Raw genomic sequence first — 20712 nt, forward strand, 5'->3', positions numbered from 1 at the left:
GTGGAAACCTACCCTATACCTAAAGTTTTCCTGCCACAGTAGACCAGGGTGCATGCCCCCTGGGTTTAGTCACATTCACAAATCATCAGGTGGACGGACTGGAAGTTGATGAGACATTCCTTGTGCAAAAAGACTAGTTAGGATGGTATGTGAGTATTAGTTGTGTTTGAACCAAGAAGTGAAAGTTGGTCAATGAGCTAGATTGTTCTGCCTTCATACAGGAAACACATCACCCTAAAGAGTGAGGAAACAATAGCTCCCATGCTCTAAATGTAGTCCTGTCCAAGGAGTATATTGTAATCTAATGGTCCTTGGACTACCATCACGTTCAGATAAACGATTTTCCTTCTCAAAGTTATAGGCGAATTTGGAAGGATCCCTAACGGTCAACTGGTTCCTTTGTTGAATCCTAATGGATTTCGAATATCAGGTAGAAGCGATGGTGAACCAAGTGCTTTCCAAGCAGCTGAGGAAAGGATACTCACGGAGGCCCCTTCATCTATTATTGTACCAACCATGATCATTCTGTAAGCTTGTACTATGATTTAGAATGGTACATTAGATGGTCGGCGGGGTCTCCCTAGTAGATTCCAATCGAAGGAAACAACTAGATTGCTTGGAGGAGGGACTGAATAGATGGCCGGATGAATCTCTGATGAACTTCCTTCATGAGGTAAAGGAATAGGTAGATTGTCCCCAGGTTCATCGGATTTTGTGTTAACAAAAAGAATTTGAACGGTGTCATTCTCATTCTCTTTGGTGACTATATCATCTGAAGGTAGACATTCTGAAGACAAGGTTGGGCTGACTGTCATCTCGACCTGTTGAATTTGGTCTTGTTTGGACTCAGAGGGCTTATATTCAATGATATGTGCTTCGACCGACAACAAAGGTGCGTCAGTCAGATTTTCAACTAGTGATGGACTCGGCAAGAGTTTCTTGTGTCCAGAAGGAAGCCGTAGCGGTGAAGTAGGATCATTATCCAAGACTCTTTTAGCTTCATCTAGGAAGGGACAACGGTGGATGGAAAGATCACCTTCACACAGTCTACAAGGAAATTTAGATCTTCCTTTTTGTCCGTTGACTTTTTTTTCACTAGTTGATAGTGTACTCTCAACGTGATCATCAGAGGTTGAGGACACCAGATTGTGCAAGCAGGGAGACCAGTCCCTTAAGATCTGAGGGATGTAAGGACAATCTTGATGATAGTGGTCTCCTTTGCAAATGACACGTGGAGATTTAGGTTTTGATGGTACAGTGTGTGGATTTTCTCCAGACAATGCATGATTACCCCCTTTTTCCGTTAGCTTCTTCTTCTTCTTCTCCTTCCCTTTCTTCTTCTTCTTCTTAGTTACTTGGTTTTCAATTTTACTAGCTTCACCAAGCGAAGAGGAAGAAGGAGAGGGAGAAACAAACGAAGTAGAAGGTTTGGGGGTAACTCTAGTATCATATGGTTGCTGATTTGATTGCTCAGGAATCATGGCATTTTGAATGACAGAGGTCGAGAAAAGCTGTATTGGTAGGCCAATTGTAAGTCCTGGAAGGGACAATGTAGCCATATGAGGTGCACCGACATCTCCCCAAGAGGAGAAGGGACTAGGATTCCCCCCAAGGGGAAATCCTTGACTACTAGACTCCATTTTCTCAACCTAAGACCAACGAGGGAATAGTGATGTTATTCCAATTAAAATAAATCTTATGATGCTTTGACACAACTTGCTTTTTCAATTTTAAAGAGTCGAGAAAAAGCTAAAGATGACTCTAGTTGATTTTGATTTTTAATGAGCCTGAAGTGACAAGTGCTTAGATGGACCTTTTCTTTTAAGGAGTCTGAAAAGGAATGAAAGTGACTACTCTAGAAATCTAGATAGAGGGATTACCAAACCAATCGCAAAACTACAGAATACTTTTTACGTGGGCAGTCAATCTTCCCAAATGTTGTGTTCAGTGCATTGTGATCGATAGGGCGGTAGACACAACTTCCTAAGGATAAAGGATATATCCTATTATGGTATCCCAATATATACTTGATGGTACGTGGGAGCACAAGCCCGTTTTGGAACTTGTCGTGTCAAGGAGGAGGAATCACCCAACCTATGATGAAAAAGATAGTTACCAGGCTTTACGACGCTGGAATACGTCTCTAACTTAGACTTCTAGATGTTGCGTGTTAGGATCCAAAGTGTTTTTATGTTCATTGAAATTTATTTTATAGTTGATCTTTCTTAAGAAGTTTTCCTTTAAGGTTCACCATGTGATGTAGATATACAATTCCTAAATATGCAATCTAATATGATAAAAAGTCGTTTACTTTCTTTTGCAATGAAAATCCTAGATACTAAGGAAAGAGAAGTAAAATCCTTTCAACATAGAGTAGAGAGCACACACTAAGATGCACTGTCCTAAATCAATTTTTGCATGCAGTCTAAATGAAAATGAACATGCATGTATCTGTTTTTTAGTTTCCTTAATGTGAGAATGACAAAAAGAAAACTAAGTATAGATCTAAACTATCTTTTCTCAAAGCGACACTTTAGCAATTTCTTGTTCAAAAATGAAAGGAAGACTAAAATGACACTTTCAATTTCGACCTGAAAACTACTTTCAAAACTTCAAAGAATTGATGATTCAAATCAAATAAAATAGCAAAAGTGTAATCGACTATCTAAAAGAGGAAGACTTTACGACACTCTTTTCTTTGACTGAAAACGACACTTGCAACACTTTCAAATCAAAAGACGATAGTTCGATTAAGCTATTGTTTGCAAAGGAGAACTGTAAATGACGAAAAATACATAAAAACATTCATAATTCTCTATCAATGGAGGCTAAATAATGGAAAGGAAGATAGTTTCAATAGTGATATACTGATCACAGACAACAAAACTACTGAATAATGCTGAAGAAAGTGAAGAGAAAACCAAAATCTGGAAGCAGAAATAGTCTCACCTAATCATCGCACCTATAACACAGGGAAACAGGGATGCATCTCACCTATAGCACACGAGAGGTGGAATTCATCCAGACTGCCAGTGGGAGATAGTGTGATGGTCCAGGGATGAGACTGAGCTTGGTTTTTTTCTCACAGTTTGCAGCTTAGTTCAGGGATTTAGGCTGAGCTAATGATAGGCAGTAAACACAAAGTATAGGGGTTGATCTAATGAGGTTATTTGAGAAACCACCAAGGAACTTACGACATTTTCAAGTCAGATGTTTAGTTCATAAACTAACCTAGAGATTGACTGAAGCAACGTTGATCTACTTTATAGTTGCATAGCAAAAGCAGCTCGAAGGCTAGCTGGCTTAACTTCAGGCTTCGATTGTAGTTTATAAAGCAAACAATAGTGACTAAAAATCAAACTATTCACTCCCCAGCGGAGTCACCATTTTGTTATCGGGAAAACTAGTGTCCATTCAGAGTTGCTAGTCCCACTAATACGGGTAGCTATCTTAGAAACAAACAAACTAAAGTTACTTGTGTTTTCCTTTATGAGAGATATATGAGAGAGAAGAAGAGAGTACCAACCTCAGTCTTTTTCTTGGCTCCTTGCTTGTTTCCTCTCTCCTATGATAGAGCTTTGCCACTCCTTCCTCACTTGTCTCGCTTCAAAGAAACACCTGTAGAGTCAAAGCAGCATAATACCATGAAAGCATAGATATCTATAACCATAAACAATATAGGATCAGATATATATTAACCATACAAATGCATATATCAATACAAGATTAAGAAATATACAAAAATATGGAGGAAAACTCAAATAGCTTTATTGATAGAAGTAGTATGAGAGAGGATTGCAACCCATTGATATGACCCAGCGCCATCCTCCTAGCATGAAAACCCTCTTCACCTCATGAAAAGCTAGATCACCCAGCACTATGATGTTTCACAGAGAAACCAACAACACTTCCTTACAAAATACAAAATTCCAGCCTTTGGATCTATAGGATGAGGGATCCATATATAGATATTTGCAAGTGGGTGAGTTGGCTTCTAGGATTTTTATTAGTGTCATTTCTCTGATAGTTCTTGGTTCCACTTGGAGATTTCATTATCTCTTACTCATCCCTGGGTGAATTCAGAGAGGCAAGTGTCAAATCCGTAGTTTCTAGAAGATTCTCTGGGTTTCCACCTAGAAAACTACCTTTGCCATGTGTCTACTCTCACTCATCGCACCCTACATAAGGTCTTTTCAGTATGCATCACACCCTCTATGTGTAACAGGTGAGATGCATCGCACCCTCAACATGGAACATTTTGTGTGGTCCAATTTTGACGAGTTCTAAGTTGTTTTTCAAGGAGAACTTCTGGGAAATGATGTAATCAGCTAACCTTGTTCCTTTACGGTATGAAACAACACTTTTAGGGGTTTAGAAGCCCTTGGTTTATGGACATATGTGATTGGGGTTGCAATGCCAAAATATGTCTATAACACTCATGTGCACATTAAGTTTTCTATGTTAAGCTACAATTTACGCATGTAATTCTTTAACACATCTATAAGAAAAAGATCTTGGATCATGTCATGTCTACCTCCTCATCCTTTCATTTAGTACCCTTGACTTTGCTTACCATATCTTGTTCAAGGTAGATCTGAGAAGACATTTTGGGGATAAGATATGGATATTTAATTTGGAGATTAACTTGGAGAGCACCATCTCTTCTCCGAAGTAGATTTTGAAAAGACACCTTGGGATATGGATATTTAATTTGGAATAAATGGAAGGAGACCATATCCTATCCAAAAATTAAATTTCAGAAGATAGGTTGGGAATTGAATAATAACAAGAATAAAATTTATATAAATAAAATTATAGTTTCACAAATGTAGGTATATACCAATAGTTCTTGATAATTATAAGTCATTATTTTCAGGTAATTTAAACACTAATAAAATTTTGATGATAAGATTAAGTAGGGCATTACATACACCCCTCCTTCAGAAAACTTTGTCCCGATATTAGAGAGAAAAATATACAAGGAGTTCGAGAGAAATTTGACAATATGGCATAACAAAATAGAGAGAGAGTTATAGTAGTAAAATCTAGTAATTCAGAAAATGATACCACCTCCCATCAAGAGTATCCAACTAATCTATATGCTCCTATCCTTCCTAACCTACTTCCATTCGCACCCTATCCATCCTCTACTTCTATATACTATGGCATCAACTATACTAATCTAACCACTAATAAAACCAATATGGTGGAAGCATCTACTATATCAACCTAACTTCCCCAATATACAACTGACAATCATCATCACATGTCTAGGGGAGCGTGTCCATCACTGCCCCCGATGATTCCACATTTGGAGGTTACAGGGTGGGAAATAACTCCACCTTCCTCAAAACTAGGGTCAACACCCTAATATGGACCACACTACAGCTCTAGTTGGATACTTGTCATCGAATAATCGAGTCACGTAGTCTTATCACTTGCCATTTACATTTTACCCATGTCATAAGAGTGCATATCAAGTAGATACAAAATGTAATAGAAAAATGTACATCACACCTTTCCTCATCATATGTCTCGACCTTCCCCAATGGAAGAGTATATCTTGTTTATCATATAGTTCCTTCCAATCTGCAGGTTAGTTCTCATTCATGCATATATATAAAAACAAAATATATATAGATAAATGATCTTAAACATCATGTTATTAAGTCTAGTATCCATGTGTCAATTTTCTAGTTCATACTGGAAATAAATCTTACATTAGATAAATCATAATTTCACTAAGTCATTCATTACATAAATCATATCCACTTAAGCCATACATGAAACAACAATAACTCTAATAAGTCACACTAGATAAATCATAACCAGGTAAGTCATACATTAGGTCATACATCAAACATTTCAGTCATCAATACCCAATCCATCTAATGATTTGTATGAGTAGTTTCACTTGTCCAACTAAATGCATCAATATTACATAGCGTTCATAAATAAATAACATGGAACTACAAATAGAGCCTTAGCATAGGTAGCCATCTACGTCGTAATGGACATCATAAATGGTCAAAGGTAAGGGGTAATTGCAACATATCATCTTTTCATCCTTCCAGGTAGCATATCTTGGGTTATACTTCTCCTACTGTATCTTAACCTGGTCCCCCAAGTGATTCCTCAGCTATCAAACACTATGGTATAATATGCATATTGGTTTAAACGTTATGGTTCCCACGTCTGATACCTATCATTCCCTGTAGTTGAATTTGTGGGATTCATTAGAAACATAATCTTATAGGACAGATACATAAAAACATCACGAGTTTTATGCAAGTGGGGTGGTAGTACATGATAAAAAGAAACTGGTCCAATTTTCTCTTTGATTCTAAAAGGTCATATAAATTGAGGTGGTAACTTCATACCTTTAACTGAATAGTGTTAGGAATAGCTGAAAAATAAAAATAAAAACTCAATCCCCCACTTTAAAACTTTGATCAGTACTATGTGCATCAACATAACTCTTTTTCCTATATTGTGCTTCTTTGAAACTTCGTTGAATCTATCTTACCTATTCCTCCATTTTTTGAAACATTCCTATCGTGACTATTAATGTGTCTTCTATCCTTTAATCGACTCAATGTTGTCCTGCATGGACTCTCATATAGAGCTTGATAAGGAGGCATCCTAATTGAATTGTGGTTATTTTTATTATAGGAAAACTCTACCAATGGTAAGTACCTTTCCCACCGAGTATAATTATCCATGACGTACATTATAGGCATATATTCTATAACCCAATTTACTTTTTCTATCTTTCCATCTATTTATATACGATATGAAGTGCTAAGGTTTAACTAAGTCCCCAACACTAACTGCAAACTTGTCCAAAATGTATATGTAAAGTGAGAGTCCCTATCAAAATGGTCTTTGTGGGTAACCCATGTAGCTAGATAACTTCACCTATAAATACTCAAGCCAAAATGGGAGCAGTCCCTTAGACAAGGTAGTTAGCCACCTAGAGATACCAAATACATGACCAAAATAGAATATGTTAAGGTTGTTTCTCCAAGAAGAGAGCAACTCATCCTTCAATAGTAATCCATAATTTTTTTTTGCAAATAATGGTCATGACCACCTATACAATTGGAGTGACTTCAAAGAGTATGCCAAGGTAATTAGAGTCATGTAGACCAACAACGTAAATCCTCCAAATGGAAATAGTATGAAGATGCTAGGGAATTATCTACCAGGATCAACCAAATTGGCCATAAATAGTAATCCCATATAAACATGTACCATGATTGTCCATAAAGCTATTATAACCTCCTTAAAGAAGTGGGGCGTCCTCAATCAATGTGACAAAGTGGTTAAATGCGCATGTAACGACACCTCTCCTCCAAGTAATATGATAAATATTTCACCCTAAGATATTCAGGGATGAGGCTAGGACACTCTCCAATATAGTAATAAAGGATATTCCTAAATAAAGAGAACCCATATGATACAATGTGAAGATAACATGGCAAGTGACTAAAACCATGGGTGTCAATGTAGAAGACCACTAAGAAGTGTCTGAATGCCTCCAAATGCATGAGAAGATGCCAAATAAGGGGAGTGAGTTCCTCAATCAAGCAAATAACTACTCACAACATGCCACATCATATCCAAACTATAAATATCCATTGGCATTCTTTTAACAAACCACAACCACCTTTTCATGTCATCAAGACATCCACCAAAAGGGACATCAATTATGCAACAAAGGGTGGGTGTACTACTTCAAGGTTAACCAATCAAAATCATGAAACAATAATGAAATTGAAACCCTATGAACACATGCAAACATGCCTAACAATTAATTCACTATGTCAAGTAGCAATAATTAACCAACAATACTTAAGGAAAATCTTAGTTGATGGATATTCTTCATCATAAATGTGCTAAGGGTAATTCAAATGTTTGAGCAATGTTATGCAAGGCCCTCAATCACATTTCAAACACCATATGTGCTAGATGCAAGCCTCCAAACAAGAAATGAAGATTCCAACCAAGGACATGATGTGCATTATCTAACATGGGATATCAATAATAAATCATAGTAACAAACACCCATGGTTATGTGATTTTGAGGACAACGACACTAGGTAAGTGTGCATAAGAACAATATTCCTTAAGACACCTCAACACTCACCAGAGGTGATCAACAATGTCATGAGGTAAGTGTCAAGGAGAATGTAAGAGAAAACCATGACTTCCATCAATAAAAGCATTAAGCTCCATCAAATAATCCTACAATTGCAATCTTAGTATAAAGAAGATGTTAATTGATAGTCACTTATACAAGTGCCTTTGGTAGCAAGATATGCAAAAAAAAGAAAAAAAGAAAAAAATCAAATTATACTCCATGTGCAACATGCTTGGTTAGGGTTAACAAACACCATCTAGCACTCAACCTTGATTTAAAAAGGAATAAATCTTTATTCAATATTGTGGAAAAAAATGATATGGATTAGACTAATAAAGAAACTAATGTAATAACATGATGCCAAAAGGCTAGGGAGATGAATGCCATTCAAAAATCTTTATATCTTTTTATATATAAATCCTTCATCCAGTGTGACTTATGGAACTCATGAAGTTTTTTTCTTTATAGATTTATATCTTCTAACATTGAAGGGGCTAGCTCAATTGATAGTTGCCAATGTTGTTAGTCGTTTGGTTACTTCATTGCCAACAAGTGATAAGTTTGACTCCCATTGGGTGAGGCACACTAATTTACACCTATGGGTTTATAAGGGATGCCATCTACAAATGTGAAGAAGTATCCTTTGGATTTTCCTTGGGATTTTCATGTGAGGGATTAATTGGAAAATAAAATAAAATGAAAAAAAAAAAAAACAAATTAGTTTCTAATTCAATGAATTTGATAGTTGTCCAAAATAACATATAACAAATCCAGGGTTGATATGTATTCCTACCGAGCAACTTCACAAGATTGTCAAGTTGGAAATATTAACATTCAGGCATACCATATATATATATATATATCTATATATATATATATATATATATATATATATATATATATATATATATATATATATATATATATATATATTGATATATATATATATAATCTAGCCCAAACCTTGCACATGAAAACACGTGTTGCTAAATACCCTACTAACTGGATTGGTACAAATATAAAGAAATATTTCAACGTTGACAATTAGGATTGGACAAATCAGTGGAAGGCTCATATCAAAATCTTATTTAAAAGGGGATTTATGGATTTCATAACAAAATCTTATTCAAGAGGGTATTTATGCATTTAGATCTAGAATTTTATGAGATCAGAGACATATTTTGTGCCCTTTATGAGGGATGTAACAATTAGCTTCATTTTCTTCCTAGATTAAATATAGAAATAAATAACCCCAAAAGAAAACTCATGAAACTGTAGTGTACTCTACTCACGTAGTGTGAACCATATGTATTAAAATGAAAAATAAGATTTATTCCTGTCATCCAAGATACCTTGCAAGTCAATATAGCCGACATTATCCCTATCCTTGTAAGTTGTTGTTGGGACACCTATTCCTTTAAGGGTTGGTGTGGAAGCTGAATAGTCTAAGGACATCCAAGAGACCTTGGAATACGAAACCAAAGGTCATGTGAATATAACATAAATTTTTATCATTGTTAATAATAGATACACTCTCATGTTTATCATAGAGACCTTGGAATACGAAACCAAAGGTCATGTGAATATAACATAAATTTTTATCATTGTTAATAATAGATACACTCTCATGTTTATCATTCATCTTCTGTCATTGCCATGTATGTGTTTAACATGATATCAGGGCAGGCAATCTCTTGCCCTACTTATATTTGAGTTTGCTCATATTTGAGGCCTTTCTCTACCTATCAATTGCCATCCAATAGACCTTCTCACTCTGCTTTACCCATGAATTAGAAGAATTATTAATGCTAATGTGGTACCATCATGTCACCCATAAAACCAACAAATACTCTTCTCCCTCAGCAAAATCACAGTAAATCATAGTAAACGCTCCCTTATCAGTCATGAAATTCTAGTAATTGCTCACCTCCTTGTGGGTTTTGACAGAGGTAATGTCCCTCAGTTCTCCCATTCCTATGTATTGCGTAGACCTACTCTTATGATTGTAGAGAGGAATATTTCTTTATCTATCCTCAATGAATAATGGAGCGTCCTTATCATTTTTATGATAGATTCCCAAAATCCAGTATCCATTTCACTATGCACATGTCAGTTTTAGAATTAACGCTTTTCCTATAGCTGGACTATTCATTTGGAATAGGCTGTGAGCGTACAATCCTAAGAATTTACGCCTTCTCAAGGTATTAGACCTTTTTCTTTGTTTTGTGGAGTTGAAGGACTATGTGCCCTTCAATAATGCCTCAACATTTCCCTTCACCATAAGTTTGATTATGGAACATAGTGGCTACGAAGATTTCCATGGGTGAACCAGGGATGTAAGAATTAACAAACGTCGATGTTAGTTCTTTGAAAATGGACGTCGGTGACTCTTTTTCCTTTGTTGCTCTTTCTCCGTGTCTTGGTTGTCACTGCATTACATTTGATTGATTTTTATTGTTGTTATGACTACCTTTCTTTCTGCATGTGAGGTAGCTTCCACTAGGGCAAAGACCACTAAAATTACTCAAGCTTTGGTTGGCCATTCAACATATGTGTCAGCTGAGAATACTACTCCAGTTCTAGATCTCTGAGATATAGTTGCAGCAGTTGTTTGTGATCAGCAGCCGAATTGACAAAGGAATACTAAAGAGTCCCTACTTATGGCTGAGCATCCTGCTTCAAGCCACTCTACCTCCACATTCTAATAGATTTCTCCATGGCCTTATGTTTCAGCCCATTCACCTCCTCCCACTACATACCACCGTCACCATACCTAGAGAAAACAACGATTGGAATTCTATTCTACTCAGACTCGAGGGATGTGATATTTGAAACTGGGGCATTGGAAATATATGCTCAAACTCGTTCATCACTCTCCTAAACGAGCTCATTCTGACTTAATTTCCTTGGAAGAATGCAAGACACGTTATGTGCATTGGAATGGAGCATTGAATAAATTGTGTTTAAGCCTTCTCTGTAGTAATTGAATACCATGAAAATATTTTTGTGTTGATTCCTTTTGGTGCACTTGTGTGTAAGATGGTGTGTATGCTGGTATCCAGGCATGGAGAATTAACGGTGTTGTTCATTCTTCTCTAGCTATTGGATTCAAGCAAGGAGAATATGTCTTGCAAGAGGCAAAAAAACATGAGAGTTGTGAATGGCACTCGAGATCCGACTATTATAAAAATTGCACAGGTAAAATAAGACAAGTGGTCATGCTGAAATACAAACTTTCTAGCTTTGCAATGTGAGATTATATTGCTTCTCTTGCACATTTCTTGTGTGTTCTTGAAGGTTGGAATAGTCATGGGCTACCTGCATGTTTCTATCAATTGTGGGGTTGACTTAACAAGAATCTCATAACTAAATTTTGGGGAGACATAGAAGTTGCAAGAATAATGAGCAGATGTGAGTGTTAATGATGAATTTTTGTAGAGGAAGCCTTTGCAAAATGTCACTACTGCAACACGGCAGATCAATCATGATTTGCCACAGACTTTCCCTTCTCATCCCTGGTTGGATACTCTAGAGGGACATGAATCTCTACGAAGGGTGCTTGTTGGATACGTCACCTCCTTATTTGATTTTATGAAATTTCTTCCCCAGTAAGACACACAAGCTTTGTAGCTGGAATACACCACAAACTAGTTGAAGAGAAGGAGACCCTCAGGAACACTCTCAACTATTTGGCAGTCACAGTTGCGTTCAAAGGCGTCTTCTCATCTTCAGATGGATGGTTATGCTAGAGGTTGAGCACGTGAAATTCTTGATGGTTTGTGCAATGGAGGAAAACACTTCATTCAATCATGACTGAAACGATTAATTACAAGGCACTCCTCGGTAAGTAAATTTGCCCACCTTATATGAAGAGAGTTACAAACCTTTTATTTGAAGAAGGTGAAACATTTTTGGGAAAAATATTTATTTGGCAATTAATTAAATAAAGTAAGAAATTGGGCATGGTTACATCGTTGAATATGTGTTGTCCAAAAGAACTGTGTGGAGAAAGAATTTGCAGTACATTGTATTCCTGAATACAATGTTGAATGTTGCCTGTGATACCTCTGCTTCATACGCTGGTTGTGAAGGTGGTTTGAAAAATGTGACCATCGTGCAATGTGATATGATGTTGTGTATGCATTGGTCATTTTGGTATGCTTCTTTTGAAGTGTGTTGAGTTCGTTGAAGACTCTTGGAAATGACTGGATATCAAATGGAGCCAAGTTGCATTGATATCTAAACGTGGGTCAGATTTGTCACTTCAGAACTTAGACTAAAATAGGATTCTAGAGGTTCTGTCCTTAAGGGAAGAAATAAGGTGACTTTTCTCTACCATAATATCTCAGCTGCTATAAAATATCCTTGTAATAAATCAAATACTCATTGAGAAAAATAAATCCTTGACTCCTATTGAAAATTTGGCAAATTAATTTTCTAAAACCATTATTATTTCTACAAGTGCATTTTTTTGTCTTTTGTTGATTTGGTTGTTTGAATAATGGAGAAAATTCATCGATTACTAGATTTATTAAGAACTCTAATCTTATCTATTGGTGGAAGCACAGTTAAAGTTAGCAAAGAAACTCTAAGAGATATTCAAACATCTTTACAACATACACGAGAAACCGCTGAATTTTTACAGCTTGAATCACAACTACAACAAGAGGAGTTACATAAGTATAGTCATCATTCTCAACCTGTTTCTATTCAAAAAATTGAAGAAGACTTCCATAAGTAGCAAGGTGATTCAGATCCAGTGCCCAATGAAGCAACAAAATCACATGTAGATGCAGAAGTTTAGTTTGCACTTCCCAAGCTGATCATTAGACCTTGGGAAGAGCTTGTCCACAACAAGAAAAAAACTAGTCTTGGATATGACAATGACATATCCTTTCATATTCCAGATTACTCAAAGCCCATCCAGTTTCAGAGTGTTGGATTCCTTCACAACAGTTCACCTTCCACTATTCTAGATTTTTCCCCTCTTCCACAACAGCAACAATAGATTGTGAAATGCCAACACTGTGATCGAGTTGGCCATCTGAAAGATCATTGTTTTGATCTTCATCCATGTAAGCACTGTCATAAAAATAGTCACTCTTCAAATAGATGCTTCATAAGAAAACCTCCTGTAAGAACAAAGATTCATCTTCGATGGATCACTTCTTAGTAATGGGCTTCAACAACCAAGAAGATATTTCACTCATACAATAGGATTTGTTCTTGAATATTGAAAAGTCTTGAAGTTGAGATCTATTCATCTTCTCACCTCGTATCTTACAGGGGTGGAAGTGATGGTCATATACAAGATTCGAAGCCACATCAAGCAAGCCTGAGCCACAACCTGCTATACGAGATTTAGAGTTGTATCCAGACACAAATATGCCCCTGAGCAGAAGACCTGAGCTTCATGCCAGGCTTGGAAGGGTTGTGGGAACCACACTAAGCATTCCAATGTTGGTGGTCATCCTTGAACTACCTCCCTTATACCAACAATTCAGAGAGCACATTCAACCTAGTGCCTCCATGTATTTTTGCACGTTTTGTATTACATCTCTCTTCTTGGATTCATACATAACCCTCTGGATTAAGGGGGGGGGGGAATGTTGGACACCTAATCCTCTAAGGGTTGGTGTGGAAGTTGAACAGTCTAAGGAAGTCCAAGAGACATTGGAATATGAAACGAAAAGTCATGTGAATGTACTATAAATGTTTATCATTGTCAATAATAGATACACTGTTATGCAACCAGCTCACAAAAATATAGAAAAGATAGTTGAATGCCTTAGAATTCAGACTCTTTGAGGGGGAAACCTCCTTTAAATTACACAAATGAACAATTCTTGGATGATACAAATGAAAGTCCTCCTTTCTATATATAGGTGTCCAAGGGGTCATAATATAATCAGATCCAACATAACAATAATAATGTAAGGGCATAATAATAACAATAGTGGGCTTCTATGGGACACAATAGTAACAATATGGGCACTACATGGGTACATCAATATAATAAGGGGGTTGTACTAATAACAATAAGGGGTTACACTAGTAGTATAGGGGCCTAACATGCCCCTCTCCTTCAAAAAGTGTTGTCCTCAACGCTTGAGTAGTTATTGATGCTTCTGTATAAAATTCTTGTCCTCCCATGTGGAATCTTCAGCAGGTAAGTTCTTCCACTTGATGAGATACTTTGAAATTGATTGATTTCGTAGCTGTCGGGTTCTTGTTTCTATGACTACTCCATGTTCCAATATGATTTTTCCTTCCTCTTCAAGTTCTATAAATATTGTTTGAATTGGGATCTTTTGAAAATTTTGAATGAGTGGCCACACTTCTTCATCCCTCTTCCATTCATCCCTTACTTTGTTTATCCAATCTGGGTGGATAATAAAAATAGCGCAACCAAATGCTTTGACATCCTCACCCTTTCTTGAGAGTGCATCTGCAACAAAATTTTTCTCCCCTTTTCTATAGATGACGTCAAATTCATAACCCAACATATTTGTGACCCATTTTTTTTGTTCTTCTAAAAATAATAGTTGTTCTAAAAAGTATTTAAGCCTATCATGATCCATTTTTACCTTGAAGTATCTTCCCATTTGATAAGGTCACCATTTCTTAAGTGCATGTAGTATTTTCAACGTTTCCTTCTCATAAATAGCTTGCTTGAGATGTAGCAGTAAAAATACCCAATCACCTACATCAAAACATTTTTCACTAAAATGTTGATCTACTTGTTGTTTCATTCGATTTTGCACCAAAGTGGTGTTATCCTTTAAAAATTGGAGAACTTGTTGTTGATGCTCGATGTGATCTTTCACTACTTGAACATTTTTCTTCTTGATATGTCCTTCTATATTTATAGTTTGAGTGGTAATTTCTTCCAATCCTTTACAAGATATGGTCAGATTCATTTCTTGATGCTCGATGTGATCTTTCACTTGTTGAACATTTTTCTTCTTGATATGCCCTTCTATCTTGATAGTTTGAGGAGTGGTCGTTCCTACAAATGAATCACTAGATATGGTTGGATTCATTTCTTCTTTCTGAATGTGATATTTCACTTCTTGCACCTCTTTCTTCTTGATATGTCCTTCTATCTTGAGAGTTTGAGTAGTGGTAATTCTTGCGAATGCTTTACAAGATATGGTTTGATTCATTTCTTCTTTCTCTGGGGTTGGTTCCTCGCGTGTATCCTCTTCTTTTGATGTTTCTTGAACCTTTTCTTCCTCCTCTTCATACTCTATGTAAAATAATTTCTTCTCAGCACACTTATGATCTTTAATGCATTTTCTATCACAATTATAACAAAGCCCTTTTTCTCTTTTTTCTTCCAATTGTTGTGGTGTAACCCTTGTAGGTTGTGGAAGGCTAGAAGAAACAACACTTCCATCTTTATAGTTGTGAGGGGTAGACTTCCTTGTTGCCATAATTTTACATTCCACTATGTAACAAAGCCCTTTTACTATTTTCAATTGTTGTAGTGTTGCTCTAAAGAAGGTGTTGCTCTTTGTATCCTCATAATGTGTTGTCATGTCCTCCATGACAATTGACCATGTAACAAGTTGTTTATGAGAAAAAATCCCTTTATACCATAATAATTGATTTGGTTCTAAATACGAAGATGAAATAGATACCTTTTGTAACAACGGTACACCATGTGGATCAAAATATTGCTCCATCTGAAGTATCCAATTTACTCGATCCTTGCCATCAAACTTCCTCATCTTGCTTTTTTTATTTTAGGAGCTTGATCTTGAAATGACTATAACTTTGTACTTTCGAATCTTTAAGTTCTGAAATTGCTACCTATAGTATCCCTCTGGCTCCTCTTTCCAATGCCACCAGTCTGATCCAAATTGGATTCTCCAAGGAGGAGTTATGCCAAATCTCCCACAGTGGCCTGATTATAGACTAGTCCAGTAGAGCGAACTTGTACGACATGCCACATGTCATTTTTTCGACCTTTGGCTCTAAAATATATATACAAGAAACTACAGTCCATCTTATTCTATACCTTCTTATGAAATTTCAATCCGATGCTCAGAGAGAATGTTATGATGATTTTCCCCAAGTCACCTGTTTGGAATGTAATTCAGGAGTCTGCACAAATAACAAATTCCTCATATCATATCTCCGCAAGTATAGTGCGAAAAGATCTTAAATTCGGACTCGCGATTTAGTGTGATTTCATATCAAATGGGTTTTTTTTCACTTCTAAAATGTCACAGAAAAGAAGTTATAGCAAAAATTCAATGATGACCCATTGCGAGCAGCGAAACCCTAGAATCCAAAGCTCTGATACCAAATGTTATGAAACCAGCTCATAGAAAGATAGAAAAGATAGTTGAATGCCTTAGAATTCAGACTCTTTGAGGGGGAAACCTCCTTTACATTACACAAATGAAAAATTCTTGGATGATACAAATGAAAATACCTCCTTTCTATATATAGGAGTCTAAGGGATCATAATATAATCAGAGAAGACATAACAATAATAATGTAAGGGCATCATAATAAGAATAGTGGGCTTCTATGGGGCACAATAGTAACAATATGGGCACTCTATGGGTACATCAATATAATAATGGGGTTGTACTAATAACAATAAGGGGTTACACTAGTAGTATAAGGGCCTAACATACACTCTCATGTTTATCATTCATCTTCTATTGCTGCCATGTATGTGTTTAAGAGTTGCATTTTTTTTGAAAATGAATAAACAAAAAAATGAAACAAAAGCCTTCACCAATGGCACTATGTAATCATAAGACAAATCACTGAAAAAAATATTCCCACATATAGAATCCACATGCAGAACAATGTATACAAAATTCTAAACAAACTACCTTCATTTACTTACAACATTATCTATCTCCTAGAATACCATGATTGCAGGTTATGCCCAGAATGGAGAGTGTGATCAAGCATTGAGGATTTTATATGGTTAAGATTGAAGAATCAAGAAGCTAGAAATTTCTCACCCCAATAAAGTTCTTCTTGAAACTATTGGGGATATTCTTCTCTTTTTGAACCTTCATTGTTATAGATTTTGGTTGTCGCAGTTGCTTCTTTTAAACTGTTGGTTGTTTGGTTGTCGCAATTACTTTTTTTAAAATGATGGGTGTAAGCATCATAATTGTTTTAATTGGTTTGCTAATATGGCTAGCTATTTAAGCTTGTGAAGAAAAAAAATGATTGAAACTTGTGATTGTTTAAGAACTTTAAGAGAGGGTGAAGAATTGGAGTATTAATGTTTCTTATTTGAGGACTCTGATTGTAGTCAAACAACATATGGAAATTTTCTTAAGATAGAATCCTCAAAACTCCTTGGACCCTTGGGGGGCTTAAATACAGTAGAACAATGGACAAAGGGCAGGCCTAGGCCATGTATTATAGGGTTTTTATTTTTTTTTTAATGTTGTTTACTTGTTAGTAGAATGCCATCAACATTTAGTTCTAAGTAATTGGCCATTTATTCTTATTTTGGAGTGAAGTTGAGAATGGCAAGAAAAGAAAGAAAATTCTTGCAATGTTTGGAAATTGGACCTATCGTGGTTGACAAAGAAGCCACTGATTTTATGGTTATAAGTGAAGATTGCGACAAAGATAATTCTCCCACAAAGATGAGAAGATCTGTTTCAAAGATTGAAATTATCCATAATGATATTCCTCATGATTTTCCCTTTTTTTGCCAAATGTTCTATTAACTCCTTGGCCAAAATTTCTATCAATTCCTCAAGAGAATTTCTTTCGAAGCTTGGATTAGGAGGATGGTGCACTACTTCTTATTACATCAAGCGACTTCTTATTACCTCAAGCGAGAACAAAATTGAGAAGCTTAGATATCAACTGGAGTAGATTGATGACTTAGGTTGAGTTTTGAAACTGGAAGCCAAGAGAAGGCCTTGGAAATAGATCTCTTACAACCAGTAGGTAATGTAAACAGTCCCATTTCATATATGCAGAAATGCACAGTTGAATAAACAGAGGAAAATTATTGCAGAATGGGTTTTGAAACCCCATGATTGTTTAGAAACATGGTCAGAGGATCTCTCTATGGAGGATTTCTCAATGAAGATTGATAAATCTACAATGTTGTAGCTGAGGAATCTATACCATGACATTCAAGGATGGCTGAGCTAGAAGCAAAATTGAAGCTTTCTTGGTAGAAGAAGCATGCTCTGCAACTTTGAAGCTATCTGACTTGCTAGGAAACAAATCCACTGCTTCAATAGCTACAGAGAAATTGTCAAGCAGTTTTTATGTCTATAACTTTTATACAGATAATGTGACTTGGGGAGATAGGCAATCTACATGATGTAAAACCTTTGAGTCTAGCCTTGATATTGTCGATAACTTGACAAGGATGAAGAATAGTGATTATGATCTCTTTGATATTGAAGTAAACAATGGAAAGACATACCTTTTTGGGAGAGAATATGAGATTATAAATAATTCCCAAAGCAACAGAGATTCTTGGATTAAGAACATTCATAGGCTTGAATACTCTACTTCATATACAATGTCTGAAAATTCAGTTATGTTAAGAGGATTTTGCCGAAGGTAGTGATTTGAAAATGGATGTCACAAGATAGTCTTGCACTTATTCCTTCACATTTCTCCAAGCTACTCGATTCCCACAATGCCTGACATTGCCTCTCTTTGTCCCTGGATTTGAAACACAATCACCTCTTTAGCCCACAGTTGGAAAGGGAGAAGATAGAGCTCAGCCCCTATTATGTGGAGATTATTCACATCTCTACCCATTTGATTCATCAATCATCCTCAGTGTCTCTGAATATCTCACCATCATTCCATAGTTCAAAAATATTGGAATATGATGCACTGGTTCAGACATGATTTGGGTGAGTGTTGTCCATAGCAGAGAAAATTGTGGATTGAGTCCTTGCACCCACCAATCTACTCAAAGAGGCTCTGGTCGTAAATAAGAGTGTTATGCTCCATTTCATAAAATGTAAGCAACAAAATATTGAAGGTTTGACCAAATTGATCCAACCTCTTACTGAGTTGATCACAAAAGAAAATGTTTTTACAAAAGGAGGATGGTCTGATACTTGCAATCTCTTAAAAACCATTGCTAAGTGTCTGCAAACACTATTGTGGGTTTTCTATACTGGGAAAGGTTGCGGCTTGAGTCCTCCTTCTGTTCATGTAGAGGAAATATGGCAAAGTGCAGAGTTCCTTAACAACAAGGTTATGGTAATTGAGTGGAACATGAGGATCGAAACGGGACTATGTCTACAACATTGACCATTTTGGACTTAGGTGATATGCTAAAGCACAATTTAGACGATACTGAGAATCTTTCACCAATGGGAAAAATGAGGCTCTTAGAAGATATGAATTCCTCTCAAAACTGTAGAATTAGCTCATCAAGCTTCTTTCAAATCCAAGCAGTGATTGGGTGTTTCTAATTTGTCAATTGTTGGAGTATCTCTCTTGAGTTAGTGGTCAACAGAAATAAGTGGGGTTCATTTCCTAGAAGGTAATGGCAATGCTGAAGGAAGGGCTAAACACAAGTCACGAGATTCTATCCAATCTCAGCACGATTTAGCAAGCCATTCAACTATTGGACATCAAGGTTAAGATACTCAACAGATGTCAAATTAAGAAGAAAGTGAAAGAAGGCCAAGGATAACTTGGATATCTTAGTGTATGCATGGGCTATGTATTCTTATCCAGTGTGCCTATTCTACTTATTATTTTGCTAGAGAAGGGTAGTCTGCAAAATTTTGGTCTTGCCACTTCAGCTTACAACTTGCAAATGCTTTGACAAATGAAGGGGATTTTCAAGGTGCAATACGTGCTTTAGAGACTGGACAACAACATGCTAGTGAAATGAAGTATCCTGAACTTGAGATGGTCTTTGCAACATCAATATTGCATGTTCATCTTATGTAGTGGGAAGATGCAAGTACTCTAGAGAGAGCTGTGAACAAATGTGATGCCATTTGGAATTCAATTCCTGAGGATCAAAGACAATGTTGTTGTGGTCTGCACCTTTATAATGAATTGTTGCACACATTTTATCTTCTACAAATATGTGATTACAAGGAGGCTTCAAACCTTGTGAATATCTTAGATGTTGTCTTGGAAGATGATATGTAGCAAATAGAACAAGTTCAGAAGTTGAGTGCAGAACTTAACAAAGTAGAGAGCAGGTTATTGCAACCTAGTCTATAGCAACACAAAGATCATAATTGTCCAAGAAAGATAAAGCCTCTTAATCGAGAGTGTGTTATGCTCTTGACCTGCAAGAAGAGACCCAAATACCAAATATGTGAATAAATATACCCAGAACACAGATCAATAAGAATTAACAACAAGTATTTTAATATTCAGAAAGGAAAGCAATGTTCACTTGTCTCTTGGAGGGGGAAACCTCCAATAGAGCTAGGCACAATTACAAAATAAGACACGATGCTCCTCGAGCAGAGCCTATATCCTTTATATAGGATTCGTACATGCAATACCATGGGTGAATACCATGGTTCTTATTAATACCATCTATCTAATACCATGGCCCATTTGCAACTAAC

General features: G+C 36.3%; 1 pseudogene; it reads left to right on the forward strand.

Moving 5' to 3' along the window:
• Nucleotides 1–19828: 19828 nt before the first annotated feature.
• LOC149182725 (sister chromatid cohesion protein SCC4 pseudogene) lies at nt 19829–20356 on the forward strand (annotated as a pseudogene).
• Nucleotides 20357–20712: the final 356 nt, after the last annotated feature.

This window comes from Pinus tabuliformis, chromosome 3_2, assembly GCF_031772625.1.
Source record: "Pinus tabuliformis cultivar Carrire ecotype Pingquan chromosome 3_2, CPIR1, whole genome shotgun sequence".
NCBI classification, from domain to species: Eukaryota; Viridiplantae; Streptophyta; class Pinopsida; order Pinales; family Pinaceae; genus Pinus; species Pinus tabuliformis.